The sequence below is a fragment of the Diceros bicornis genome, chromosome X (assembly GCF_020826845.1).
Source record: "Diceros bicornis minor isolate mBicDic1 chromosome X, mDicBic1.mat.cur, whole genome shotgun sequence".
In the NCBI taxonomy this organism is placed as follows: Eukaryota; Metazoa; Chordata; class Mammalia; order Perissodactyla; family Rhinocerotidae; genus Diceros; species Diceros bicornis.
The window spans coordinates 3419954-3446659 of record NC_080781.1 but is presented as its reverse complement, the minus strand read 5'-3'; the positions used below and the strand labels follow the sequence as shown (position 1 = coordinate 3446659).

Below are 26706 nucleotides of genomic sequence, written 5' to 3'. Positions count from 1 at the left end.
ATTTTGAATAATTTTTAAAGTAAAAAGAATGGCATTTGATCTAATGAATGTGTTAATTTACTGCAAAAATCATTGATTATAACTGGCTGCCTAAGCTGGGTAATTTCTTAATGACTACTAAATGAAAACAATATCCCCACACATTGATATTGTTTTGCCTCAGGAAACATCATTACTAAACATATCAGATATATTAAATAATATCAATTGAGTAAGCCCTCTGAAATGTAATTGAAACATTAATTCGTGCTGTGTCTTATTTAAAGGAAATTGCTGAAAAATACGTTTGATGACTCTACGTATTTCTTCTTATAATGTCAGGCGGCAGTAAGTTCCTAATGCAAAACCAATTATGACAAAAAGCATTATTTAGTATCCATTATAAAGGGAAGTTTTTGAAAACCAAATCAAAACACCAGCAATCAAAGCATATTAGCTAAGTAAATAGACGGCCATGCACGTGTGACAGAACAATTAAACTGATAGTGTAAGTGCAGTGCAAAATTCGGATACAGTTGACACAAGACTACTGCATGGGTGCGAGGACGCTCACAGAAGATGTATTCCTGAACAGTCTGGTGTAGTGTTATTCTAAACGTCACAAGGAAGCTTGCTTTCCTAACTGCATGTCCAGAAGATTATTTCATAACATAATTAATCCCTCTATCACATCTGATTTTTAAATTAAGCTAATCATTGCATCATATTTTTTAAAATGCAGAGATATTAACATAGTTTTCTGAAATGTAGAATATGTGCACAGTAGACCTTCCCAGTTCAAAAAAATCATCTTCTGTTTAACATTAAAATTTTGTTTTACATCAAAAGCTGGTGTCTGATTTGCATTCTCTTTCCTGCCAGCTGTCCACACTTCTGCTTTATCTTCCGGGGAAATTCTGTCATTGCTAAGGGCCTTAACTGTCATCTATAGATAGCATTTCTCAAATATTTGCTACTAAACTATCCCATTTTGATTATTTAATGACAATATCATGCGTATGCATGTATTTATAATGTAAAATATATATACCAACACTTGACAGATGGAAACAACCAGTGCAGATATTAATTTTTTTCTTCCTGGTACTCTGTCCTCTTAATCTGAAAATAAAAATATTTTAAGGCAAATTTTGTTAGAAGTTGCGTGTAGCCTCGAGAAAATACTGCCATCCTCCTATGAAATGGTAATTTATTTCCTCCATATTTGTGTACTAATATTGCAAATATGTACTGGTTTGTGTATTTCGGTTTTAAAAGCATGATTATTTTAGTGAATGTGTCTCCCCAAAGGTAAAAACCAATAGTTCCCATATTAGTAACTAAAATGTTGATGAATCATAAAGAATGTAAAGCAATATTGTTTCTGCTTGTATGAATGAGTTAGAAATATGTTTTATTATTATTATTATTCCCATAAGGCATGCTTAAATTAAAGGGAGATGTGTTTTTCGCCAATGGAAGTATGAAAAAGCAAGAATCTTGTGGAAAGGTCTTAGTTTGGTTCTCCCAGAAGACTATCCTGAGTCAAGGCATCAATTTTACAAGTGCTTTGAGAAATCACCCTAGAAGACAGCATTTGGGGGAAGCGTGAAGCCAATAACGGGTAGGTCTTCATGTCTTTTACCACTTGAGGTAAGTGGAAAGCTCATCTGTCTGTGGACATCTTGTGTCCAGTGTAGGTGGGTCTCAGAATGAGCCTAAGCCTGGAGAAAGAAGGGAGGGGTGAGGGTCTACCAACTTCCTGCCTGTCACTGATGGAGGGCTGTTTCCACGGCATTGGCTGGCTTGGATGCTTCTGCCTTCTCCGTCCTGTGGCCAGCCATGCTCCCCTGGCCAAGAAAACAACAATAATAAAACAGAAACAGACAAAACCACCAGGCAAAGAGTCACATGATGTCACAGTCAGAAAACTTCGCCATGTAGAGTTGAGTGCCATGGACCATGGATTTCATGACAGTTACACTTTCACTCCAATGTTGGGAACTTTATTTTACCGTTTTCTTTTTATTCTGTTAATTTCAGAGAAAACAAAGTAGTCATCATTGGTTATTGGTTTAGAGATTTGCCTTGAGAATGACAGAAGACATGAGAGTGGATGGATAAACCAAATGGCACCTCAGGAAATGGTGAGAAATGCAAATCAAAAGCACAATGAGATACAGGTTTCTCTCTACTGTTGGAAAGTTCACTTTATGCCACTTCACTTTTATGAAAGACCTAAGTCAGTACCTGTTTTCATTAACTGAAAGAAATCCAAAAAGGATTTTCCCTTTACTAGTAAAGGTGAAAAGCGAAAATAGCATTAAGCATTTGTTTTGCAGCCTGCCATTACAGAGGCTGAGCAGTCATGCATACTGTCATATTTCAAGCCTTCACATCAGCCACAGCAGAAAATGAACCTGGACGTTTGACATTTAGGCAGGCAGACATAAAAGAAGGGTAAACGTTGGTGATCTGCCTGTCCTTATGGATTCAGATGACAATGAGATGTTAATAGATGACTCTGCCTCTCTCTCCTACGGCCCAGTCTCCTGTATCTCCCACTGCCCCAACCTCCAGCCAGTCATCTTAACACACCATCATCACCACCACCACCTCTCAGCTTTCCCATGTGCTCGCCATCTTCCCGATTCGGGTAAGCAAAACTATAATCTACATACGTTATGTCTACTTTATACAGTCTGCGTGTTTACCATATCATTCCTGCTTTTACTATATGTTCATGTTATTTTAGGTTTTATGGGTTATTTGGTATGATTTGGTAGGTTATTTTGGGGGTCTGGGAATGCTCAAAATTGTTTCCCATATAAATTAATGGTAATTGCTTACTTGCTTTTTGCCATTTCAGCTTACAAAATGTTTCACAAGAATACTGTACTTTTGCATAGAAGGGGAAACTTGTATCATCTCCCACCTGTTAGGAAATCCATTATCAAAAAGACAAGAGATAACAAACAGCTGCCGAGGATGTGGAGAAAAGAGAAGCCTTGTGCACTGTTTGTGGAATGTAAATCGGTGCAGCCACTATGGAAAACCGTGTGGAGGTTCCTCAAAAAATTAAAAATAGAACTACCATATGATCCAGCAATCCCACTTCTGGTATATATCCAAAGGAAATGAAATCATCATGTTGAAGAGATATCTGCACCCCCATGTTCACTGCAACATTATTTACAATAGCCCACATATGGAAACACCCTAAGTATCCATCAATGGATGAATAGATAAAGGAAACATGGTACATATATACACAATGGAATATTATTCAACCATTAAAAAGAATCAAATTCTGACACTTGCAACAACATAGATGGACCTTGAGGGCATTATGCTAAGTGAAATAAGTCAGACAGAGAAACACAAATACTGTATGATCTCACTTATATGAGGAATCTAAAAAAACAATCTCATAGACACAGAAAACAAATTGGTGGTTGCCAGAGGTGGGAGGTGGGGAGTGAGCAAAATGGGTGAAGGGGATTGAAAGGTACAAACTTCCAGTTATAAAATAAATAAGTCAGGAAGATGTAATGTACAACATAGTGATTATAGTTAATAATACTGTATTGCATATTTGAAAGTTGCTAAGAGTAGATCTTAAAAACTCTCATCACAAGAAAAAGAATTGTAACTATGTGAGGTGATGTTAATTAACCTTATTGTGGTGATCATTTTGCAGTATATACATATATCAAGTCATGATGTTGTACACCTTAAACTTATACAGTATTATCCAGTCATGTGCCACATAGCAACATTTCGGTAAATGATGGACTACATAAGATTAGTACCATATAGCCTAGGTGTGTACGGTCATGCAACATTTAATGATGAGGACATGTTCTGAGAAATGCATTGTTAGGCAATTTCTTTGGCAAACATCGGAGAGTGTACTTTCAAAAACCTAGATGGTATAGTCTATTACACACCCAGGCTATATGGTACTAATCTTAAGGGACCACTGTCGTATATGCAGTCCGTCATTGATTGAAATGTCGTTATGTGGTGCATGACTGTAGTAGGCTATGCCATCTGGGTTTGTGCAGGTACCCTCTACGATGTTTGCACAACGACAAAATAACTTAATGACGCATTTCTCAGAAAGTGTACTTGTCCCTAAGTGATACACGACTGTGTATCAACTATATCTCAATAAAACTGGAAAAAATTAAAATGTAATTAGAGGTTTAAAAAAAAGTTAGAATTGTTGAATAATAATAAAAGCTGATACACAATAAACCAGACATATGGATATTTAAAGAGGGGTAGGAAAGCAGTACTTCCACTTTGGGACATTGTTGTGCAACCTCTACTAACGCTGAACATCTTAGGACTCAGAAATTCTGCTCCTACATCTGTATCCAATGCAGTGCCCGTAGGGTCCACCAAAAGATGTGTCCACAGTGCACACTGGGCAGACATAGATGCTAGTTTTTTTCTGTTGCTTTGTTAAATGTATGGTTCCTCCACTTTTTATCCTTGTTGATTTGGTTTCCTATTCAAATGTGGAATATCTTCCAGGTTCTTACAACCCTGCCCTTCCAAGCGGGGGCTCTGCCTCCCTTCTCAGAGTCTAAATCTTAGAAGTCTCCTTCTCTTTATATTCGTATTTTCCCTTGGTATCCAGGGAATGTGCAATCTAAAATATTTAAGAGCTCTGGCTCTTCTCTCAATCTCCTATGCTTTTTCTCTTCACCGTCAACATATCTTTCATGACCTTCTTCGTTCCGCTTCAGTATACCCAAATTGGGGGATGTGTGAAATAGCTTCCCCCTTAGGGTAGGGTCTCTGCACACGCCAGTGTCTCTGCCCAGATGCAAGTCTCCTTCATTTTCCAGGTGGTTAAGTCTTTACTGTAACTTCTATTTTGTAAAATGTATTGTAATGTTAACAGTATGTTAGTTCACCTTACAAGTGTTTATGGAACCTTGACTGTGTCAGCCACTGTCTTAGGGATGGAATCACAGAAATGAATCAGACAAGTTCCCTTCATTTTGGGAGATTGTATTTTAGTGGAGGAAGTCAGAAAATGACCCAACAAGTACATTAAGTAAAAGTATTCTATTTTTTAGAATTTATTATCTTGCGTCTTACGTATTGTCTAACCTATTGCAGTCTGGTTCACACCCCCGTTACCTTACTCAAAACGTCTTTCATTGAACTAATGGGCAATAGGTCCCATGTTCCTAAATCTAGATTGCTTTATCTTCATTCAAAATCTGACATCGTTTTGCACTGTTGACTGCACATATTTCCAATGACACACTCAGTATCTCAAAAGCGATCAGTAAATCGAAAAAGAAAAACAAAATAAAATAAGAACTTTATAACTGCAACTGTGTCTAAAAACATATGTTAGTTTCTTGTCAAAATCAAATTGATTGAAGTTAACATAGTGCAAAGTGTTAGTAGTGCTGGTATTATAAAATTCCAACATATAATGCTTTTGTTCTTTGCAGTCAGAAACCAAATAATGCTTGGACTAAGGTTGCCTTCCACTGTACATTGTGAAGATATTTAAAACATGAAAATAATGCATTTCACATTTAAGTTTGGGATGAAAAATTTAAATGGCTATCTAATCGTGTATTTTTAGACAATTAAAAGAGCAAATCATTTGAATTTTGTGCTCTTACATACTTTCTCAACATTAAACAAAAATAAGTGAGAATCACATTAACTTTAATAACACAGAATGAAGAAAAATGAAAAAACAGCAAAATAATTACAGGGCTATCCACAGTCTACTAAAGAAGTACAAAGTTTAAAGTATTTTTCGATAAGAACCAAAGACACATAGATACTTATATGTTGAAGTTTGTATAATATCTAATTCTCTTGTCACATACTATAGGGGGAGAAGGACAGGATCTCATTGTTGTCAAAATATATACTGTGGATAAGACAATAGTTTAAGAGCCGACGCATGAGTTCTGATGTTGGCTGATTGTTGCTAGAATTATTCAAACTCATTATTGTCGGCACAAATCCTTTGGTATTTAGATTATTCTCTTTTACTTTCTCATCCAGATTAAAGATATCAAAGTGTTCAATTGTTAAAACTTTAGCCATAGGCTGCCATGGTGACAGAGTCTCTCTTTTTCTTTTGAAATCGTTTTCTCTACTTCACCCTTTTTTTAGAAAATTATTCTCTAATTTAGAATGATCAACATGAGTTTATTCTCTGCCTTAACTTATTGCTTTGACAATTGAGCCATTCATCCTTATAAAATCCTTTTATAAAGTATCCTTTTTTTTGCTTACAAAATGGACATATTAGAACATACATCATAAGATACTTGTGAGAACAAAATGATGTAATGAGAATAAAGCAAGCAGTTCAATGCATGCTTTGTTATAATCAATCAAGAAATGGAGGGGCGGGCCGGCACGGTGGCTTAGCGGTTAAGTGCGTGCGCTCCACTACTGGCAGCCCGGGTTCGGATCCCGGGCGCGCGCCAACGCACGGCTTCTGCGGCCATGCTGAGGCTGCGTCCCACATACAGCAACTAGAAGGATGCGCAACTATGACATACAACTATCTACTGGGGCTTTGGGGAAGAAAAAAAAGGAGGAGGATTGACAACAGATGTCAGCTCAGAGCTGGTCTTCCTCGGCAAAAAAAGAGGAGGATTAGCACGGATGTTAGCTCAGGGCTGATCTCCCACACCAAAAAAAAAAAAAAAAAAAAAAAGCAGGGCCTCTGTTACTTAACCCCCCCCCCCCAAAAAAAAAGAGAAATGGAGGGGCTGGCCTGGTAGCATAGTGGTTAAGTTCGTGTGCTCTGCCGCTTCAGCTGCCCAAGATTTGCAGGTTCAGATCCTGGGCGAGGACCTATGTACCACTCATCAAGCCATGCTGTGGTGGCATCCCACATACAAAATGGAGGACGATTGGCAACAGCTGTTAGTTCAGGGCCAATCTTCCTCACCAACAACAAAAAAAAAAAGGAATGATAACAGCAGATATCATTATTACTATGTTGTAGGTTATAACTGAAATCAACAATGACATCGCAGATGACATACATAATCCCAAACCAGAGATGGACACATTGGAAAACGAGAGACTTCAAATTTTAAACCAAGAGTCCTCCCCTTTACTTTTTCAAATTATACAATGATAGAGCGTAGTAGAATTCTTTCTTTACCAAAATAGCTTGTACTAAGATACCCCGCTTGACCTGCCAGAAAGAACGTCATGTCATCAAATGACACAGATTGTAGCATTTGAGATACTTAAGTCATTGAGGTCTCTTTCCAGTGGAGTCATTCTCAGTCCCCATCTCTTGGTTTCCAGACTGTATCCACAGTACTGGTCCTCTGTTCTTAACAGAAATTTCTACCTGCTAATTGATTGTACTGAATCCAGGATATTACCTCTAGCTGTTCTTTGCCTGCCTTTGTTGTCATGATCAGTGGTCTATGTGCAAGTTGCACTCCCAATTCTGATGATTTTGTGTATTGTGATGTGCATACATTACTCAGGATGCACATCAGGATATAGGGAAAGTAATTGCTGTACTCAAAGGATCGCTATGGGAAATAGATAACATAATACAGATAAATGACTTCAGCATGTCAAGCACATAACAAATATTTAATAAATATTACTGTAGTGTGTACAAATTTACAAATGACGTTAGGTGTATAAGAAAGAAAAACAGTATTTTGACTTAAAAGTCTGTATAATGGGGCCAGCCTAGTGGCATAGTGGTTAAGTTCTCACACTCCACTTTGGTGGCCCCAGGGTTCACCGGTTCAGACCCTGGATGCAGACATACCCACTACTCATCAAGCCATGCTGAGGCAGCGTCCTACATAGAGCAACTAGAAGGATGTACAGCTATGAAATACAGCTATCCACTGGGGCTTTGGGAGAAAAAAGGAAAAAAGAGGAAGCTTGGCAACAGATGTTAGCTTATGGCCAATCTTCCTCGAAAAAAAAAAAAGCTAGGACCTTCTAAAAAAAAGAAAAAGTCACTATGAGTGGAAAATAAAATAGCAGGCTTTTCTGGGCACCCCCAAGCCAAGGGAAGGTGAAATTCAAGGAATATAACAAAACAAAATATTCAGGAAGCACTACATATTTTTATGCATTACACATATAATTCTAGACCATGTAGCAAAAACCCAACAGCCAGCTAGCAAAGGGTGACAATAATGACAGATTATTTGTGTGTAGGACTTTTCTGTTAAATACTGTCCTGTTGAGAATATCATGGGGATTATAATTATAACTGTAATTTAATTATCTCTTTCACATTTAGGTTTTTGGCAGTGTGACACTAGACAGAAACTTGGGTCTACACACAGACACATGATCACTGGAAATAGAATAAATGAATGCAAAATCAAATTAATTTTTCCTAATTTAATTGCTCTAAAAGAGAAGCTTTTAAAGCAAAAATAAGAGTAATGTTTGGTATGTCTGTAGCATATGTAAAAGTAAAACATATATCAATACCATCACCAAGGATGAGGGGAAGAAATTGGGTATAGATGGTTGTAAATTCCTTACCCTAAATGTTAAACAATATAATAGCAGTTGAATACAGGCCTTAATTTATTAAAGCTATATATTATACAAAACTATGTCAATCCATTAAAAAAAGACAAATTATTAGAATGGATAAAAAAAACAAAGCCTGATAAATTATATGCTGCCTACAAGAAACCAAATTTAAATATAAATACATAGGTTGGCTAATAATGAAAGATTGATAAAAGATAAAAGATGCCTATGCTAAATTTAAGATACTTGGCAATAGCTATATTCATATCTGCTGAAGTATTCAAAGGAAGGATATTTGAAAGAATAAAAAGAAACATTACATAAAAATAAAAGGGTTGATTCCCCAAGAAGACATAAAATTCCTAAGTATGTGTATGTACTTAAAAACAGAGATTAGAAAAAAGTTTTGCAAAAACAATAGAACTGAACAGAGAAATAGATAAATTTACAACTATATTTGGAGACTTCGACATTCCTATCTCAGTAATGAATAAAACAAGTAGGTGGAAAGTCAATAAGGGTATAGATGACATCAGTATAACCATCAGCAATTTCAACCAGTTGACATTTTTGAAAACATCACACAAGAACTGAAGAATACACATCCTCCTCAAGGTCACAAAGGCACTCTCGCAGACAGATCATGTTCCGGGCCATAAAAAAAGAATATTAAACAATTTAAGAGAATAGAAATGTATACAAAGAATTATTTCCAACCATCACAGAATATACTAAGATCAATGATAGAAAGATAACTGGAATTCCCTAATTTTTGAAAATTCAACAACTTTCTCAATAACCTATGAACCAAAGAGGAAGTTCCAAGTGAAAATAAAGAACTGAATGGAAAAAAATACAGCACAACATAATTTGTGGGATGAAGCTAAAACGGTGCTTAGGGGAAAATTTATAGCATTAAATACACTATGAAAAAAAATCTCAATTCTGCACACTAAGATTTCACCTGTAGAAACTAGAGAAAGAAGAACAATGAAACACAAAGCAAGAAAATGGAAAGAAATAGTTACTATAAGAGCAAAAAATCAAAGAAATTGGAAACAGACACACAAAGGCAAAAATGACTGGTATCAAAAGAATGACACTCTGAAGAAAATAAAAGAGAATTAAGTGGTTAATCCTCTATCCAGTATTGCCAAGGATCAAACAAAAACCCAACAGCACAAAAGAAGACAAAGAATGCAGGAATAAAAGGGGAAACATCACTAAGAACCCAACAGACATTAAAAATATAAGGGCATACCAGCCAGCCCTGGTAGTCTAGTGGTTAAGATTCGGCCCTCTCACCGCCAAGACCCAGGTTGGTGTCCCAGCTAGGGACCCACACCACCCATCTGCCGGTTGTCGTATTATGGTGGCTCCATGTTGCCGTGATACCCACCAGTATTCAAATACCAGCAGGGTCACCCAGGGGGGGACGATGTCAGCAGAGCTTCCAGACTAGACAGACTAGGAAGAAGGACCTAGCCATCCACTTCCGAAAACATTGGCCATGAAAACCCTATGAATAGCATCAGAGTGTTGTCTGATAGAGCACCAGAAGGTGAGAGGATAGTGCAAAAAAGACCAGGCAGGCTTCAGCTCTGCTGTACACAGGGACACTAGAAGTGGCATTCACTCTGCAGCGCTGATAGCAGAAAAAACCCTATACTTCAAAAATTTTCCAATTCCTTGAAAAATATAATTAACAAAACTCAATAAAAAATGACGATGGGCCATTCAACAGATACTTTCTAAGAGTTCTATGTACTGGGCCTTGTTTAGGCATCAAAGATAAAATAGAGAACAGGGCATAAAAGATCTCATCTCTCATGGAGGTTATATTTGCAGCCAGCAAACAAATAAGATGATTTCTGAATATGATAGTACTATTGTATAAAACATAAAAGAGTATAACATGATACTGACTATGATATGATAGTATACTTTGTAGAAGGTAGTCAAACAAGGCAACATTTGAGCTGAAAGCCTTGAATAATGAGAAGGACCCAGCCTAGTTGAGATTTGAAGAAGAGGCCTACTCAGAAGAGAGGATGAGAGAAGGTGATGGGTGTTTTCTGAAAGCAGAAGGAAGAATACCAGGGTGGTTGACTAGCAGTAATTTTGTAGAGATAACGGCAGTATTGTGCAGGGTTCGTATGATACATGTTGTGAAGCCTATGGTAAAGAATTTGGATTTTATTTTGAACGATGTGTTAGATAATTAGAGGGTGTTAGTCACAGGGGATGGATGGAGTGATATAGTACTCTTATATACAATACTGTTATACATGCCTTAAAATATTACTTGATGGAGAACAGAGTGTAGGGTAGTAAGACTGGAAGATAGGATTCCAATAGGATTCCAATATGTAACCACAGCCCAGAAAAGATGACAGGGTATAGGGTAGTAGATGTTGAAAATTGGTGGATTATGCATATATTTTTCAGGTAGAATAAATATTGTAGGTACTAGAGATTTTTTGTGTTTGTGTGTTTGTGTTGTTTGTTGTTGCTGTTGTTTTAGTTTGTCATTAAGCACAGGGGGAAAAGGAATCAAGCATGGCTTCTAGATTTTTTTTTTTTTATTTTATTTATTTATTTTTTCCCCCAAAGCCCCAGTAGATAGTTGTATGTCACAGATGCACATCCTTCTAGTTGCTGTATGTGGGATGCGGCCCCAGCACGGCCGGAGAAGCGGTGCATCGGTGCTCGCCCAGGATCCGAACCCAGGCCGCCAGCAGCGGAGCGCGAGCACTTAACCGCTAAGCCACGGGGCCGGCCCTAGATTTTTTTTTTATTTTGAACAACTGAGTTTACAGTATGGAAATTTAGAGTGAGGAACACGGGAGCATAGAATAAGTTTTCTTTTAAGTTGGGGAAATGAAGAGATCTATTTGATTATGTAAAATTTGAGACTTGCTTTCTTCATGCAAGAAAAACATCTATGAGCATGAGAAATATGTCAGTCTGGAATTATCTATATTTAGACGGTGTTTAAAACTCCAACAGAGCCTGAAAGTCATCACTAAGATAAGGGTCCATAGCCACGCCAGGGACTCTCTGATTTTTTTTTTTTTTTTTTTTTTGATGAGGGATATTGGACATGATCTAACATCCGTTGTCAATCTTCCTCTTTTTTGCTGAGGACGATTGGCCCTGAGCTAACATCTATGCCCATCTTCCTCCATTTTATATACGGGACGCTGCCACAGCATGGCTTGATGAGCGGTGCGTATGTCTGTGCCCGGGATCCGAACTTACCAACCCCAGGCCCCAGAAGGGGAGCTCAAACTACACCAGCCCTGTCATAAACAGGAAGAAAGGCCATTGAGCAAGGAGGATTTGTATTAGATCCTGCTGAGAAGACTAGAAATATAAGCTTACAGAACATCACTGGGTTTGGCACGTGTAGGTCATTGTTGAGTTTCACAGCAGCGATTTCAGTGGTCCAGTGAATGCAGAATTCTGATGGGAAGGGATAGAGGAGAATGAGAAGCGAGGAACCTATAAGGAAGTGGAGAAGACTCATACTATATTAGAACAGTTCATTAGTTTAAAAAAATCTGGAAACATTCGCTGCATTGGGAAAGATAATTAAATATCGGTAGATGCAATGATGGAGTATTATTAAGTTATTAATTAATTAAAACCAGTCATTAGATTACATTCTCAGCACTTCACGTGGAAAAAAATTTAATGATAAAAATTTCTTAGAGAACAGTAGATTTATACAGGGTATATACTAGGTTATATACAGGAAGATCTCAATTATTCATTAAAATGTTTATAAAATGTTGGAAGAAAATATTATAAAATATTAAAATAATTTCTTCTGAGCAGTAAAAATAAAAGTGTGTATTTTCGTCTTTGTTTTTCTGTTTCTGTACTTTCCATAACTTTTCTATATGTATTCTGCAATACATTTCAGTGTAAAAGGATGAATTACTCACAACTGAGGTAATGGACATGTACTTCCAAATTTTGGAAAAAATCATGTAAATCCATGGCTCACATATGTTAAAATGAAGAGAGTTGAAGCAGTATTAAATATGAAAAAAAATTAGCCACAAACATGAGAAAGAAATCAAAAGGAAAAGATCATTATGTCCTTGGGTACATACGAATTTAATTCAGTTCAGCGAAGATTTTGAAGGAAAATAACCCCAGTAGACATCAGGAGGTACCAAAAGTTACAGTCTACTTTCTATGTGACAAAATGGCATTGTCTAAGCACAGTTTTTTCTTGTTATCTTACATCACTTAAGATTTACATAATCTTTTTGGAATAATGAATTGGATAAAAGATGTTGTACTACAGGAAAATGCTTTCCATTTTCCTTCAGAGGAATGACTAACAGATACATTTTATCCATTGTCATAAAAAGGTAAGATTGAAACTTATAGAAAATAATTTAGGGAACAATTGGTATTGTTAAAGAAAGATGTTTAGGTTCCATTCTGCAGTTTCATCCTCTAGTTAGCATTTTTGCTATGTAACAATCAGTATTGAGTTTTTGTTTTGTTTTGCTAGAGACTTGACCAATCATAGTAATGATGTCAGGTTTGTCTATGTGTATTATTGGCAAACACCTTTTATAAATATTAGGTAGCAAAATGAAATGTGTCTTTCCTATATAGACACCTGCTGCAAAATACCCTTTCCTACTGTTTAGCAAAAAAAAAAGGCTGCTTTTTCCTCTGCTAACTCTAGATTCCAATAGTCTTAGACAGTCATCTCCTCCTTAAAGTGGGCTATTCCATCTGGTGGAAAATTGTTTTCAAAATCGAGTCATTTGTGGACTTTGCTGTTTTTCCTTTCACTTCAAGTCTGGGTGAGTGAATACCTTGTACCACCACTGTGTGCATCTTGACTCTTTTAAATTGTAGTTAAATGTTAAGCAGTTACAATATTCCTAATGCATATTTATGGTTTAAATTGACCTGTATTAATGTTTTTGAAATTATTCTGAAGGAATTTCAATAATATCAAAAGGATTATGTAAAATTCATTTTTATCAGACTACAGCTTCATGCTGTGTCCTCTATCCAAAATTTTAAAATTAAGAAAAATAGTAATTATTTATATATTTGTCTTATTCTTAAAATGGTTTTGTATTGACTATCTTTTAAGTTTTCTTGGTGACTGACTGCTTTTAACTTGATGTGACGTTCCTCTTTTCTTAGCCTGGCCGCCTTCAGGCAATGAGATTCCCTAAACTGATCTATTTAAGAAGCCCTTTCAGTCACGCATCACTTAACAATGGGGACAGATTCCGAGAAATGCGTCATTGGGTGATTTCGTAGTTGTGCAAACACCATAGAGTGTACTTAAACAAAGCTAGATGGTATAGCCAACCACACACCTAAGCTGTATGGTACTAATCTTGTGGAAGCACCATCATGTATGTCGTCTGTCGTTGAACAAAATGTCATTAGGCAGCACGTGGCTGTAATTCTATTAACAATTCATTTTTCCCATTTGTTCTAGTTTAAACTAATAGAGCCTTCCCTCAGTACTTTAGATTCTCGCAATTTGTTTTTTTAGGATTAATAAACAGAAGCTTTATTTCCCTTGAGAACAACAGGAGTATTTTTGAATGATGTCTCAAGAGATATGTTAATAAACATATCTAAACACAAAGAAAATTACTGATATTTAAATTAATGGTGGAGAGCTTATGTCTACACACAGCCTTACCTAGAGATCAGTTCAGTACGGAAATCAATAAAATACATGAATAACAGCAAGAAAAAAGCTTAATGAGTATGTATACGTGTGTAGTGATTAATAGGCTTATTTTACTCTTCAAATTGATTGAATTATTGTTCTCTGCTCATGGAAACCCACCAAAAGGTTGTTTTGAAATGTCCAGTCCCCACCTGGACATAGCCAATTAAAGGAATTAGATCACTTTCTTTTCACACATTATATTCTTCCTCTGGATGCCCTTAGCAAGGAAATAATGCTATGCCTGATGTGTTTCTCTCAATTGACTGAAATTCCTATTTGCTCTCAAAAATTTGGGAAACTGATAGGGCTTTTGGAAAGCAGAAAACTTGGGGAGAAAAAAGCTCTTATAGAATCATACAGTTATTTTTTTCTCAAGGAGTTAAAATTCTACTGATGTATGTGTTAATCGGGTTTCAGATCATTTACAAAGTATAGCAAAGGAATAGTATTTTATAAATGATTATGAAACTAATTTAATACAGCCAGGTTAAAGGAAAAAACCTGGGAGCAGGGGCAGCTAGACACAATATCACCATTTATAAATCTTTAAGATATTCTCATCTTTCCTTTTGGTCGTTTCTCAGAAGTTAAACAAGATAAAAATGTAATAAACATCACGTATGATGTAACGATAGCCTTGAATGTGGAAAAGTGAACACCCTCATAGCCCACAGCTCAACTTGATAGAGTGAAACACGAGAAGAAGATTCCAGTTTGCTGCTGAGATAGTCACCAAACCTATGAATGGCAGAAATCCAGATATGAAAATACCCAAGTGCTTATTGGAACCAATGAATCTCGTCAGCCATTGCTGATGAGAACATGGGCGTGTGGAATGTCCATATTACATATTAATTAGCTTGATTGTAGTAATCATTTCACAGTGTATATGTTTATCAAAACACCACGTTGTACCCCTTAAATATATGTAATTTTTATTTTTCAATTATACCGTGATAAAGCTGGAAAAAAACAGAAAGTAAAAGAAAATGCACACGCTTCATATTTTGTCTTTCAATTTCAAATTTTTTAAAAATGTTACCCAGGAATCTGTCATCTGCACCATTGAATATAAATTGTGTGTGCTACATTGCCTGAATATTTTAATAGCCAAAAGCTTGGGACTTGATAATCACAGAATGAGGAGAGAAATACCCCTCATGTCTGTGAGTGGTCATTAACTCCTAGGAGTGGTCCTCATTAACTCCTAGGAGTGGTCCTCTCCAGGGCTTGTTCCAGTTGTTTTAAATGACATCATTTGGGTTTCTTCTCCCACTGTCCCCAGGAAACAATTTCACACCCCAGTAGATCTTACCGTTAGGAAAGTCTTGAAGTTTACGAAGAAACGTTTACTGAGGATTACCCCGTTACACTTTGAACTTTTTCTGCATAATGCCATCATCTCTCCCTGGCAAATCAGAACAAGATAAAGGTCAGCCTTTAAACTTTATCATGTGAGACATAAAATAAGCTGTGTTCACTGTGATAGCTTTATATTTTAACTTTAGTTAGTAAACCTTTTTCTATTCTATTCTAGCATGAATGCATTTCTGTATGGTCTGCTTCCTTTATTTTGTATAGTTTATCCTCACTTTATCTAAAAACATCCTAAGATCCCTGTCGCTCTGTTTGTTGGAGGGATTTCATATAGTTACTACTGTATACAATAAAAAGTACTATTAAATACATTTTGAATTCTTAATAATGAATATCAATGGTACTAGATACTCAATTTACATTTTATATTTAAATATATTTAAATGTATATATTTATACAATTTGTACAAGTATCATATATAATATAGATTATATATAAGTAATGTATTTATAAATTTATATAATTTATGTAATTATACAATTTTAATAGTAAATGTGTATATGTATATACACTTGTATATGTACTTGTACAAATTGGATACATATGTATCCATAAATTATATATATGTTATGTATAAATATATAAAATAATATTTATTGGAAAATGTGTGAAAAGAGTGCAAGGCAGAACTTTCTGATTTGATATTATTCATATTTCTTCAGTTAGTCTTCTAGCCTTTTCAGATTCAAAGAACTAAATCCCAAGTGTTAATAAAAGGTCAGACAGTTTACACAAGGAAATATTTACGTTGGCCAATTGTCCTATGAGAAAGCTCTTTCTTCTATAAATAGCAAAAATAACGTATACGTCCCCACCAATCCAAGCTGCGCTGGTAAAAGACTTCTTTAATCTTGTAGGTTTATGCTCCAGTCAAGGCCGTCAGAAATGTAATTTGTCCCAGAAAAATGCATCTTTTAATGTATATTTTTGGTTCACTGGAAATAGTAAAAGGAAGTTATACATTTAGAAGAAATCTTCTTAAAAAATATGAGAACACAAACAATACATTAAAATGTCTAATTCTTTAAAAAGACCCATCAGAGATTCTGCCTTGAAAAAATAATATTCACTTGACACCAATGAAATGCCATGCTTACTTAATATGATGAATCTCTAAATAAAGTTAATTTGTTAATGATGTTTGGAAATATTTGGCTAGAAAACCAATGAGCGTTATCACTTGAAATCATTGTAGCTGGCATGAGACAAGTCTTCACTTGAAAAAAAAAATTATAATTCGTGTGTTACAATTAGAATCATCTTAGAATTCGATGTTGTATAAGGCTGAATTTCATTGTCACAAAGAGCAAATGAAAGATGGTTGGAAGAAAAGTTCCTTTTAAAAATATTTTATTGATTTGTCAGCCCCAAATAATAAACACTCAAGGTTGAAAACTTGAGAAATGTAGGAACATACAACATAAGCAAAAAATTCACTCATAATGCACAATATAGAGTTTTGCCGTTGCTAATGTTGTATTGAATTTTCTTCCATACTGTTCTATGAACAAGTACATGGATAAACATAATTATAGATAACACTGTAGATACAGTGACCTGTATTATTATCTGCTTGGCACTTGACTATGTCATCTATCCATCTATCTATCTGTCTATCTATTATCTATCTATCTCTCATCTATCTATCTCTCATCTATCTATCCATCCATCCATCCATGCAATTCTAGGTGGATTAGCTTTCTCTTGGAAGCTTCTGTTAATTATAACAACGTTGTATAAGAAAAAAACAAATTATGATTCTGGTGCTTGGTGCACCCGGGTGTTTTTGACTATCTCCTTTCTGCAAATACACATTATTCATCCTTCCTTTGAGCACTTTTTCATTTCCACTTGCATTCTAGGTAAGGCTAACCTGAAGTTCTGAAATCACCTCAACGCTCCTAAGTGAAGTCATCATCTTCTAAATACTCTCCCCCTTATATTTCTTTTTTCTGCTTTTTTTTTTTTTGTCGATGCTATCCTCAGGTTCCTAGCAATTCATGGATAAAATTAGAAAAAGTAAACTTGTTAATATTTTTCTACAATCTGCTAATCAAAAAGTTTTTGATAGTGTCTTTCAAATTTCTCTTTTTATTTTTATATCTACTTAATTTTAGACACTCAGAATTTATGGTCTATTCTACTATAACAAACTTCATTCTTTCTTATCTCAAGTATTTCCACACGCTACTGTTACTTTTTTTCCTAAAAAACCGTTTATCACATCATAGTCTCTTAGTCAAAATTATTCAATGTTTTTCTATTATTCTGAAGCAAACTTTATCCTTATGTAGATCCACACTATTTTTCATAACTGCTGTTTTGTTAATTAAGTTTATACAACATAATTAATATGTACAGAATTTCTAATAATAGCTATCTTATTAACGGGACACAGCTTTCTAAACTGTGGCACATTGGGGGCACATTTATCCTCTTTCTTATTGGTTATTTATCGCTTTAGTTCTTGTAACAACAACTCAGGGTCTGGGGTGGCTGTTGCTTCCAGCCCATGAGCTTCTGGACATCAACAAACTCATCAACTTATATTGATGGAGACATATCATCATGTGCCAAGATGGCGGAAGGAGAGTACTGATTCAGGAACAAGGTTTGCTGATTTAATCATCACCGGGATCACAATAACTTAAATAAGATAAGAGGACTTCTATGTCCTATGCAAGGGTTAAACACTGATACGGGAGATCCGTGGTTGGAACCCAGGCTCCTTCCGTATTGCTGTTCTGCCTTCCCCAGAGCTTCGACTCTGCCTTCATGCACGATCTAAGATGCTCACTACCTTCCTTATTCCTTTATTTCTGCCAGGAAGGATTGGCCAGTGCAGAGAGATTGCACACATGTCCATTCAGTGGTATCCCTGGATCTTCTTGCTTCCTTTCTGCTCAGAGCTTATTGTCCAGACACTACCCACACCTAGCGCAACTGGAGCTGAAAAATAGAGTATTTTCAGCAGTCTCATCTCCAGCTTAAGACATAGGAGGATTTTTCTTTTCTTTTCTTTTGTTTCCCTAAGGAAAAAAGCAAATGAGACCATTGGTTACTCTACCATAACTACCGATAACCAAGAATGGAAGATATTAGAGGTGAAGATTTCCCAAGTGAGTAAACCAAGGATTAAGAAAAATCTTGATTTGAGTTCACTATAGTAAAAATAAGACCATAACGTGTTTTTATATTTTTGTGAGAAAGTTGTTCAACTACCCTTTTTTTAATAATTTTTTTAAATTTTATTTATTTATCTTTCCCCCCCAAAGCCCCAGTAGATAGTTGTATGTCATAGCTGCACATCCTTCTAGTTGCTGTATGTGGGACGCGGCCTCAGCATGGCCAGACAAGTGGTGCGTCGGTGCGCACCCAGGATGGAACCCAGGCCGCCAGCAGCAGAGCGAGCGCACTTAGCCGCTAAGCCAAGGGGTCGGCCCCTCAGCTACTCTTTTTTAAAGAAAATAGACTTCTCTTTAAATATTGAAGCATTAAAAAGCAAAGTTACAGGTTCTGTGTATCTATATACATAATCTCTAGAGGACACTGTGAAGCCAGCAGTAGGGGACCACAGAAGGTAGATTGCTAGAGTTCTTCTCAGTCTATTTATGTCAAACTAATTTGGCTTTGATAATGGCACATATGCATGCACAGGTAGAGTTGCATATCACAGGGAATGACATAATAGGATGATTTGGCATATGTTCAATGCAGACTTCCAAAACTGTACTAGCATACAGATATGAAATTTAAGAACAGATTAAAGGTCCGGAAAATATTCCATGCCACAAGGAGAGGCCAACAGAGCTGTTTGTCAGGGTTAATATTTCCCTGTGACTTTTTTAAGGGTAACCATAGTCGTAGAGTGAAATATAACCATGTTTCACAGTGGGAGATTCTAATGCTTCCATTCTCCTACAGAAGACGGATCAAAATGACTTATTTTGACTTAATGAGTTGAAGATCACAGAGTTCCTGAAAAATATTGGGTCCTTGCCTTGTAGTAAACCTTTAAAGTCTAATTATGTTTTGATGTTTTACTAGTAAAATAGTTTTAAAATTAAGTCCATTCAGTATTCCCTGCTACTAGATCCCCGTATGCAAAGTAAAATTTCTAAGACGTCATAGACAACTAAATATTCATAGTTGAGTTAAATATTCATAGTTGAGGTGGAGGGTTAAGGATCTCTTGGAGAAGAAATCTCCTGATTATCTCTGTACAAAAGATACTTTTGAACAGACTCACATTTTCCATACAGTTTAAAAGGGCTTAGGGCAAATCTACATGTAACCATGTTTTCATAAAATCAGATAGATTCAGGTTCAAAGTCTATGGCAACACTTTTAAGTTCCAACATGTTCATACGCAGCAGAGCGCAACCATTACCCCCTCACAGTATTATGAAGAAAACTGAATGAAACTATAAAACAAAATTACCTACAGTTATTTAAACATTATTTTTAAAATTCTTCTTTACCTCGTAATGTTTCTATTGCAAGAATTTAATCTCTCATTCAGATTCAATGCCCTTCTCTCTCTCAAACTCTGCCTCAATTTCATTAACCTATAGTGCTTCATAATGAAGGATGAATATTTCTTTTAGCTCTGTGTATAAATTCTCTGCTATCTCGAATTCTGGATATCCAGGTGACCAGATATTAAGTAATTTTGAATCGAGTGAGCATATATAAATTATCAAACCACTTTCAGTAGGTAAAGTTTCTCACATTTTTTTCATGTAGAAAATAATTGTAATGGGAAAAAGTCAACCTGAAAAGGCTACAATACTGTATGAATCCAACTAGAAGACATTCTGGAAAAGGCAAAACTATGGAGACACTAAAATGACCAGTGGTTGCCAGGGGCCAGTGGGGAGGGAGGGATGTATGGGTAGAGCACAGGGAATTTTCAGGCACTGAAACTACTCTGTAGAATACTGGAATGATGGATGTATGTCATTATACATTTGTCCAAACCCAAAGAATGTATAACACCAAGAGTGAACCCTAAGATAAAGTGTGGATGTTGGGTGATGATGATGTATCGATGAAGGCTCATCAGTTGTAACAAGTGTACCGCTCTGGTGGGGGATGTTGATAATGCGGGAGGCTGTGCATGTGTAGGGGCGGGGGTGTTTGCCCATCTCTGCATCTGCTTCTCAATTTTTCTGTGAACCTAAAACTGCTCTAAAAAATAAAGTCTTTAAAAAAATAAAATTGTAATAGTGTAAAGATCCAGCATGTCAGGCCATCACAGCAGGTGTCCACATGTTCTCCCTATAAAAGAGATAACTTTAAATGGGGTCAGTCCAGCTTAAACACTTTGAGTTATTTCTGAGAGAGAGAGAGAGAATTCCATGCGAAAAATGTCCTGTCTTATTACCATTTGTATCTTATATATGATACAGTCTCTACCAGAACTATTCACGTTCAACCTCCTGAGAAGTAGACAGTTTCTGTGTTGTTATCGTTTTCTATCTAAAACCTTTCATTTCTCTGACTTGTAGGTCTAGCTTCTTGCAGGGAATATGCAGGGATTTTGTCCCACCTTGACAGGAATGCAGTGATAAGAAGCCTAACTACCAAAATGAACATACTGGTCATTTGCTAATTGCTTCCTATGTGACTGCATAACGCTGAGAACTTTTTGTGCCTTCTCTCACTTCTCTCATTTGCAGTTCATAAAATTTGTTTTAATATTCACTATGCATGTATTTTGAATCTATATAGTTAGGTGCATAGAAATATGGGATTACTCTAATTTTCTATTGGATGCCACTTTTGGTTATGTATTTAATGGTATATCTTTCCAGCTCTTTTACTTTCAAATTTTCTCTGTTCTTGTTTTTAAATCAGTATAATATATAACTTTTAATCAATATAAGGTCTTTGTCTTTGTTCTTGTTCTTTTTGAATCCAAGCTGACAACCTTTATATTTTATTGGGGGTTTTTGGTTAATTTACATTTAATGTAATTGCTAATTAGTTTTTTCCTCTATAATATCGATTGACACTTTTTATTGTTTTATTTGTTCGTTCTTTTAATTCTTCATAGGTTTTTAATGTTCTGTAACTAGTCTAAAGATGGTAGCACACATCTTAGACTTATAATGCCCTGTATAAAATATTACAATACAGTACTGCAAATTCCCCAATGCAGCTATAACCTTAGAATCTCCAAACGCATTTACCTATGTCCTCTCTTTTCAGGTTACTGTTTTCTTTCATTTTTGGTTTAAATAAAATTTGAAGTTCAAAGACAATCAGAATTACTGTTTGATAGTTAGTATTTATTGAGGTATATGAATATATTAACACTTTGCTGGTTCTTTATATCCTACTGCTTTTCTGTATCCATCTATAATTTTTATGAAGCGTTCTTTTAGTATTTCCTTTGTTCTCCATGTCCGCTAGTAAGAAATTCCAACAGTCTTTGTCTCAAATTCATTTTTTGAAAGATATTTCTGCTGGTTACAGAAAATGTAACTTTCAGCACTTAAAAAATGTCATTCCATTGCCTTCTGCATTCCCTTGTTTATGATGAATTCAGCTATCAGACTTATGACCCAGCCATACACACATGAGAAAGTTCTGGTCATGTGTACCAGGAGAGCAGCACAAAAATGTTTTTAGTGACATTGCAAAATGGTACAAAACCCAAAGTAACTTCATACACATTTGGAGAAGAACGGGTATAAAGAGTGTGCCATGCTTACTTAGTGGAATATTGAAAACACATCTTCATAACTGCTTGCTTACTTGCAAACATGAATGCACACGAGTAATCATATTTATAGATAAAATAAGTTCCTAAAAGAATATAGAGTATGAAGCTCTTTCAAAAATCTATAAACAATGCGATATACACACATTTATACATGAGCATGTACAAACACACATACACAAATATATGTGTATACGTACACACGTATATGTGTACACAAAGCATATGCATATATGTATTCATATGTGAATATACACTAGTATACACATAGTTCTAAAACTTGAAACAGATGAAGATTTGTGAGCTCTGACTTGAGACATGCTTTGCTTTTGAAGATTTTGACTTAAAGAAGCCACAGTTACCCAAAGATTTAAGAAATAGAGGTTAGATAATTAACACAAATGAGTTCAGACATTGAAATGAAGCAGCTAGAGATTAATTGCCTGCTGGGAAAGAGAAGATCTCAACTCTACCCTGAAACATCCAATAACTGAATATAAACAAAGATTGTATTTTTTTATGACAGCTTTTTTCTATTGTCTTTTTCCTATTCAGGAAACCTCTTTGAACAAAATGACTTTCACCGAAGTGATGTTTAAATGACATTGTCAATAGCATTATAGGATTATACAATTAAATTTGCTTTGCAGACAAGTTTATGCAATTTACCTACCACATAATCTCTGCTCCATAAATTATATGCCTCTCTCTCTCTTCTGAGGTTCCTCACAAAATACCCAAACATAAAATACAATTTTAAACCAGTCGACATAGCTCAGTATCTTTTGAATTATGCTACATGTTGTTTATTCCGCCTCTTCCAAAATGAAGATAGTCACTAAAATGGAATAGGGTAGTTTTTTATAGCAGACCACCAAGGTAAATTAGGAAAATAGGTCATCGCCATTATTTTATATGAAAAATATAAATACATATGCTAATTATGTAACCTTAAATATGGGAAATAACCTTAATATAGTTCCTCCATTTTATAGAATCAAAATTTAAATCCAGAAAAGGTAAGTGGCTTGTTAAGGGTGAAATAGTTACTTAATGTCAGGCCAGACATGAAGCTAAGATTATTGACACACCTATATTAATTTTCCATGAACTAAGTATTTAAATTTTAAATGTGATATATGTGAATTTAGTGTTTGCTATGTAGGACTATATTTATAAATTCAGAAATTCAATCTGTTAAACCTCTGGAATTAGTTTTTTGAATTTTGACAATTATAGACAATCTTAAAAATCATTATTATATTTTATATTACATAGGCTATATTTTTGTATGATTCTACTAAAATATCCTTAATGATTATATTCACAGAGCAGGAGATGGATAAGGTGAACTAGGAATCCTTTTAATCGTTAGAAGATGATGCCCATGATGTTGAGAATAATTCTAGAATGCAGGGAGTTTTTTTCTTTCTAGGGTAGATCTTAGCTTGAAAACTCAGTAGATAATTTTTAAAGGTAAAAATGGTCAAATAATCGTACCATACTAAATATATGTGTTTATCTTGTCAAGAAACTTGTATTTCAAGATGCAATATGACATGTTGCTGGGATCTAATGACATCTTTTTAGCAAGAAATACATATAATTAACTATAAAATAAGCCAGAATCTTATGGAAACTACAGACAATACGTTACATCCAAATTCAAAATAAGAGGCAATGATTAGAATGGAGATCAGAGAAGATTTTTAGGCAACTTAGCTGAACCATGGAAGGGAGAGGGATTTCATGATGGCTGATAAGAAAATGTATTGCTTATAAAGGGAGGTCATGATCAAAGAAACAGTGCAAAAAAATATGACGGTTGCGGAGAACCTTCTGTTCTGCCAGCAAGGATGGACCATCTTAATACATCTGTTAATATTTCAAGGAATTATATATTTACGTATATAAATATATCTGCATTTATATGATAAATATAACTGTATATATATATATATATGCACACACACACACACACAGATTTTGTTTATAGAGGAGCACAATAAATCTCTTTCAAGAAGGTAATAATCCAAAATATTGGGCCACAGAAAGAGTGACTGAAATTTCTGTATTCAAAGCCAGATATGAAGTTACTTCTACATTCCTGCCAGATGCAAGTTATAGAATAATCTCACTTTTTAGGCTATCACATAGTTATGGTCCATAAAACCTGTTCAAGGAAGTCTTTGGGGTTCATAGTGACACATTAAATTAACAGGCAAGTAATGGATACTGTTATTATAACTAGATTCTTTTCTCTTTAATTGGTTTAAAAGAAATTCCATTAAGAGAATTCCTGTATCAAATAATTGTACTGTCAATTTTATTTAAAAAAAATTTCAGGCAAATGGACTATTTTACGATTTCAGCCAAATGTAAGAATGTGGCCATTTTAAATGTTAATTGCGACTAAACTTTTTTGCTGTTTATGGCAGGGACTGCAGAGGTAAGATTATGTTCTTGGAAACACACCTTTATTTATGTATTAATGAGTAAGATTAACTATAATCTATACGTCACCGAAACGATAGTGTACATGTGCAGAATGAGTGGGGAGAATAGCAAAACGGTGTTATGCATTTTCCATCTTTTGTCAACTTGGTATTTTTTGTAAGTGGATGATTATTCTTCAATTTTTATTATCCACACTATGTATGAGGGTTTGTAGCTAAGTGGATTGAGGCCATAATAGATTAACTACCAGCTGTTAAAATGTAAGCACATGTTCTTAATTAATATTCTAAAATATTTCTGCTAAGTCTTCAGGATCAGAGGGAAAAATACCATTTCTTTAAACTTAATCATTTTTGCAGCATAAACTAAGACACACCCTAAAAATTGTGACTATTAATACGAAAGCCAACTGTTGGAAATAGTACTCATATGGGCTATTTATCTCTGAATTAACCTTGACCTGGGGGCCTCAGCACATTTACATCTCAAAAAAATTAGTAGTATTTCTGGAATTGGATAACTATTTTTTAATGTTATTACTAAGGAGAAGACAAAATTCTTGTATCAGTAGGCACGAAAATGTATAATCTTGGGTAAAACAATGTAGAATAATTTCTTCCATGTTATACACATGAAGGACTTGAGAAGGCATAACACCTTCATGGATATTTACTTTCCTCTTTCCGTTTCATGGTTGCTAAGAAACAGGCACTTCCTGGATCCAGTAACCATCTCGAGATGATGGAATATGTTAGCCATTCCTCTCCAGGATGGTTCAAACTTCCCCAACCAACCATTTTTGGAGATACTCAGCTGTCGGTTGTGGTGGGAATAGACAAATAACATCTGTTTCCACTTGGAGATGTGATGGCTAACTTTATGTGTCAACTTGAACGGGCCATGGGGGGCTCACTTATTTGGTTAAATATTATTACTGAGTGTGTCTGTGAGGGTGTTTCTGGATGGGATTAACATTTTAATCAGTAGACTGAGTAAAGCAAATTGCCCTCCACAGTGTGGGTGGCCCTCATCCAATCTGTTCAGGGTCTGAACAGAGCAAATGGGAAGAGGAGGGGAGAATTCCTTCTCTCTCTACCTGACTTTCTTCGAGCTAGGTCATCATTCCTCTCCTGCCTTTGGACTCAGATTAGAACTTACAGTCTCAGTTCTCTTGGGTCTCCAGCTTGTTGATCGCAGATCTTGGCACTTCTCAGCCTCCATAATTCCATGAGCCAATTCCTTAAAATAAATCTCTGTATATATACATGTATACGTGTAGAGGGATTTATTATAAGAATTTAGCTCGCAAGATTATGGAGGGTGAGAAGTTATATATATTGTAAATATATATATTTATAGATAGATATAAATATATATTTCTAGGTAGATATCAATATATATCAATATATAATATCTATATCTATGTGTATATATATGTATTCTCTTTCTCTGAAGAACCCAGGTTAATATAGGGGGACAATTTAGAATCAAGATTTCTTAAACTACCAAATGTAATACATATAATCACTTAACATTATGGAAATCTGTGGGGTCAATTGTAGTTGACACAAGGATTGTGGAGTCTCTTCTGATATTTAGTGGGCAGGGCCCAGACACGCTAACCATTTTGACAAGATAGAGGACAGTTATGTACAAAGAATTGTCCCTTTTCCTTCAGTACTTTCGGATATCCCCCAGACATAAATGTAGGTGGAAAAAACCTGTTTATAATTATCTAAGTCTGGAAACTAAATCCGTTTTACATATGAATACAAATAATGTTTTGCATGGTTCTTATACAAACTGAATTTTCAAGGAAGACATTAAACTATGCAAATATAGGAAAAAGTGTATTTTGTTTTGCTTAAAGTTCCTTTCTAGGGAAGCTTTTCTTTCAAG

General features: G+C 35.3%; 1 long non-coding RNA gene across 1 annotated transcript in view; it reads left to right on the top strand.

The window, feature by feature from the left end:
- LOC131400697 (uncharacterized) overlaps positions 1-26706 on the top strand; it is a 71684-nt gene that overhangs the window by 21943 nt on the left and 23035 nt on the right. The window contains exons 3-5 of the long non-coding RNA XR_009217405.1: positions 1419-1603; positions 2023-2126; positions 2528-2635. This is a non-coding gene — a long non-coding RNA (uncharacterized LOC131400697). The remainder of the gene's footprint in view (positions 1-1418; positions 1604-2022; positions 2127-2527; positions 2636-26706) is intronic.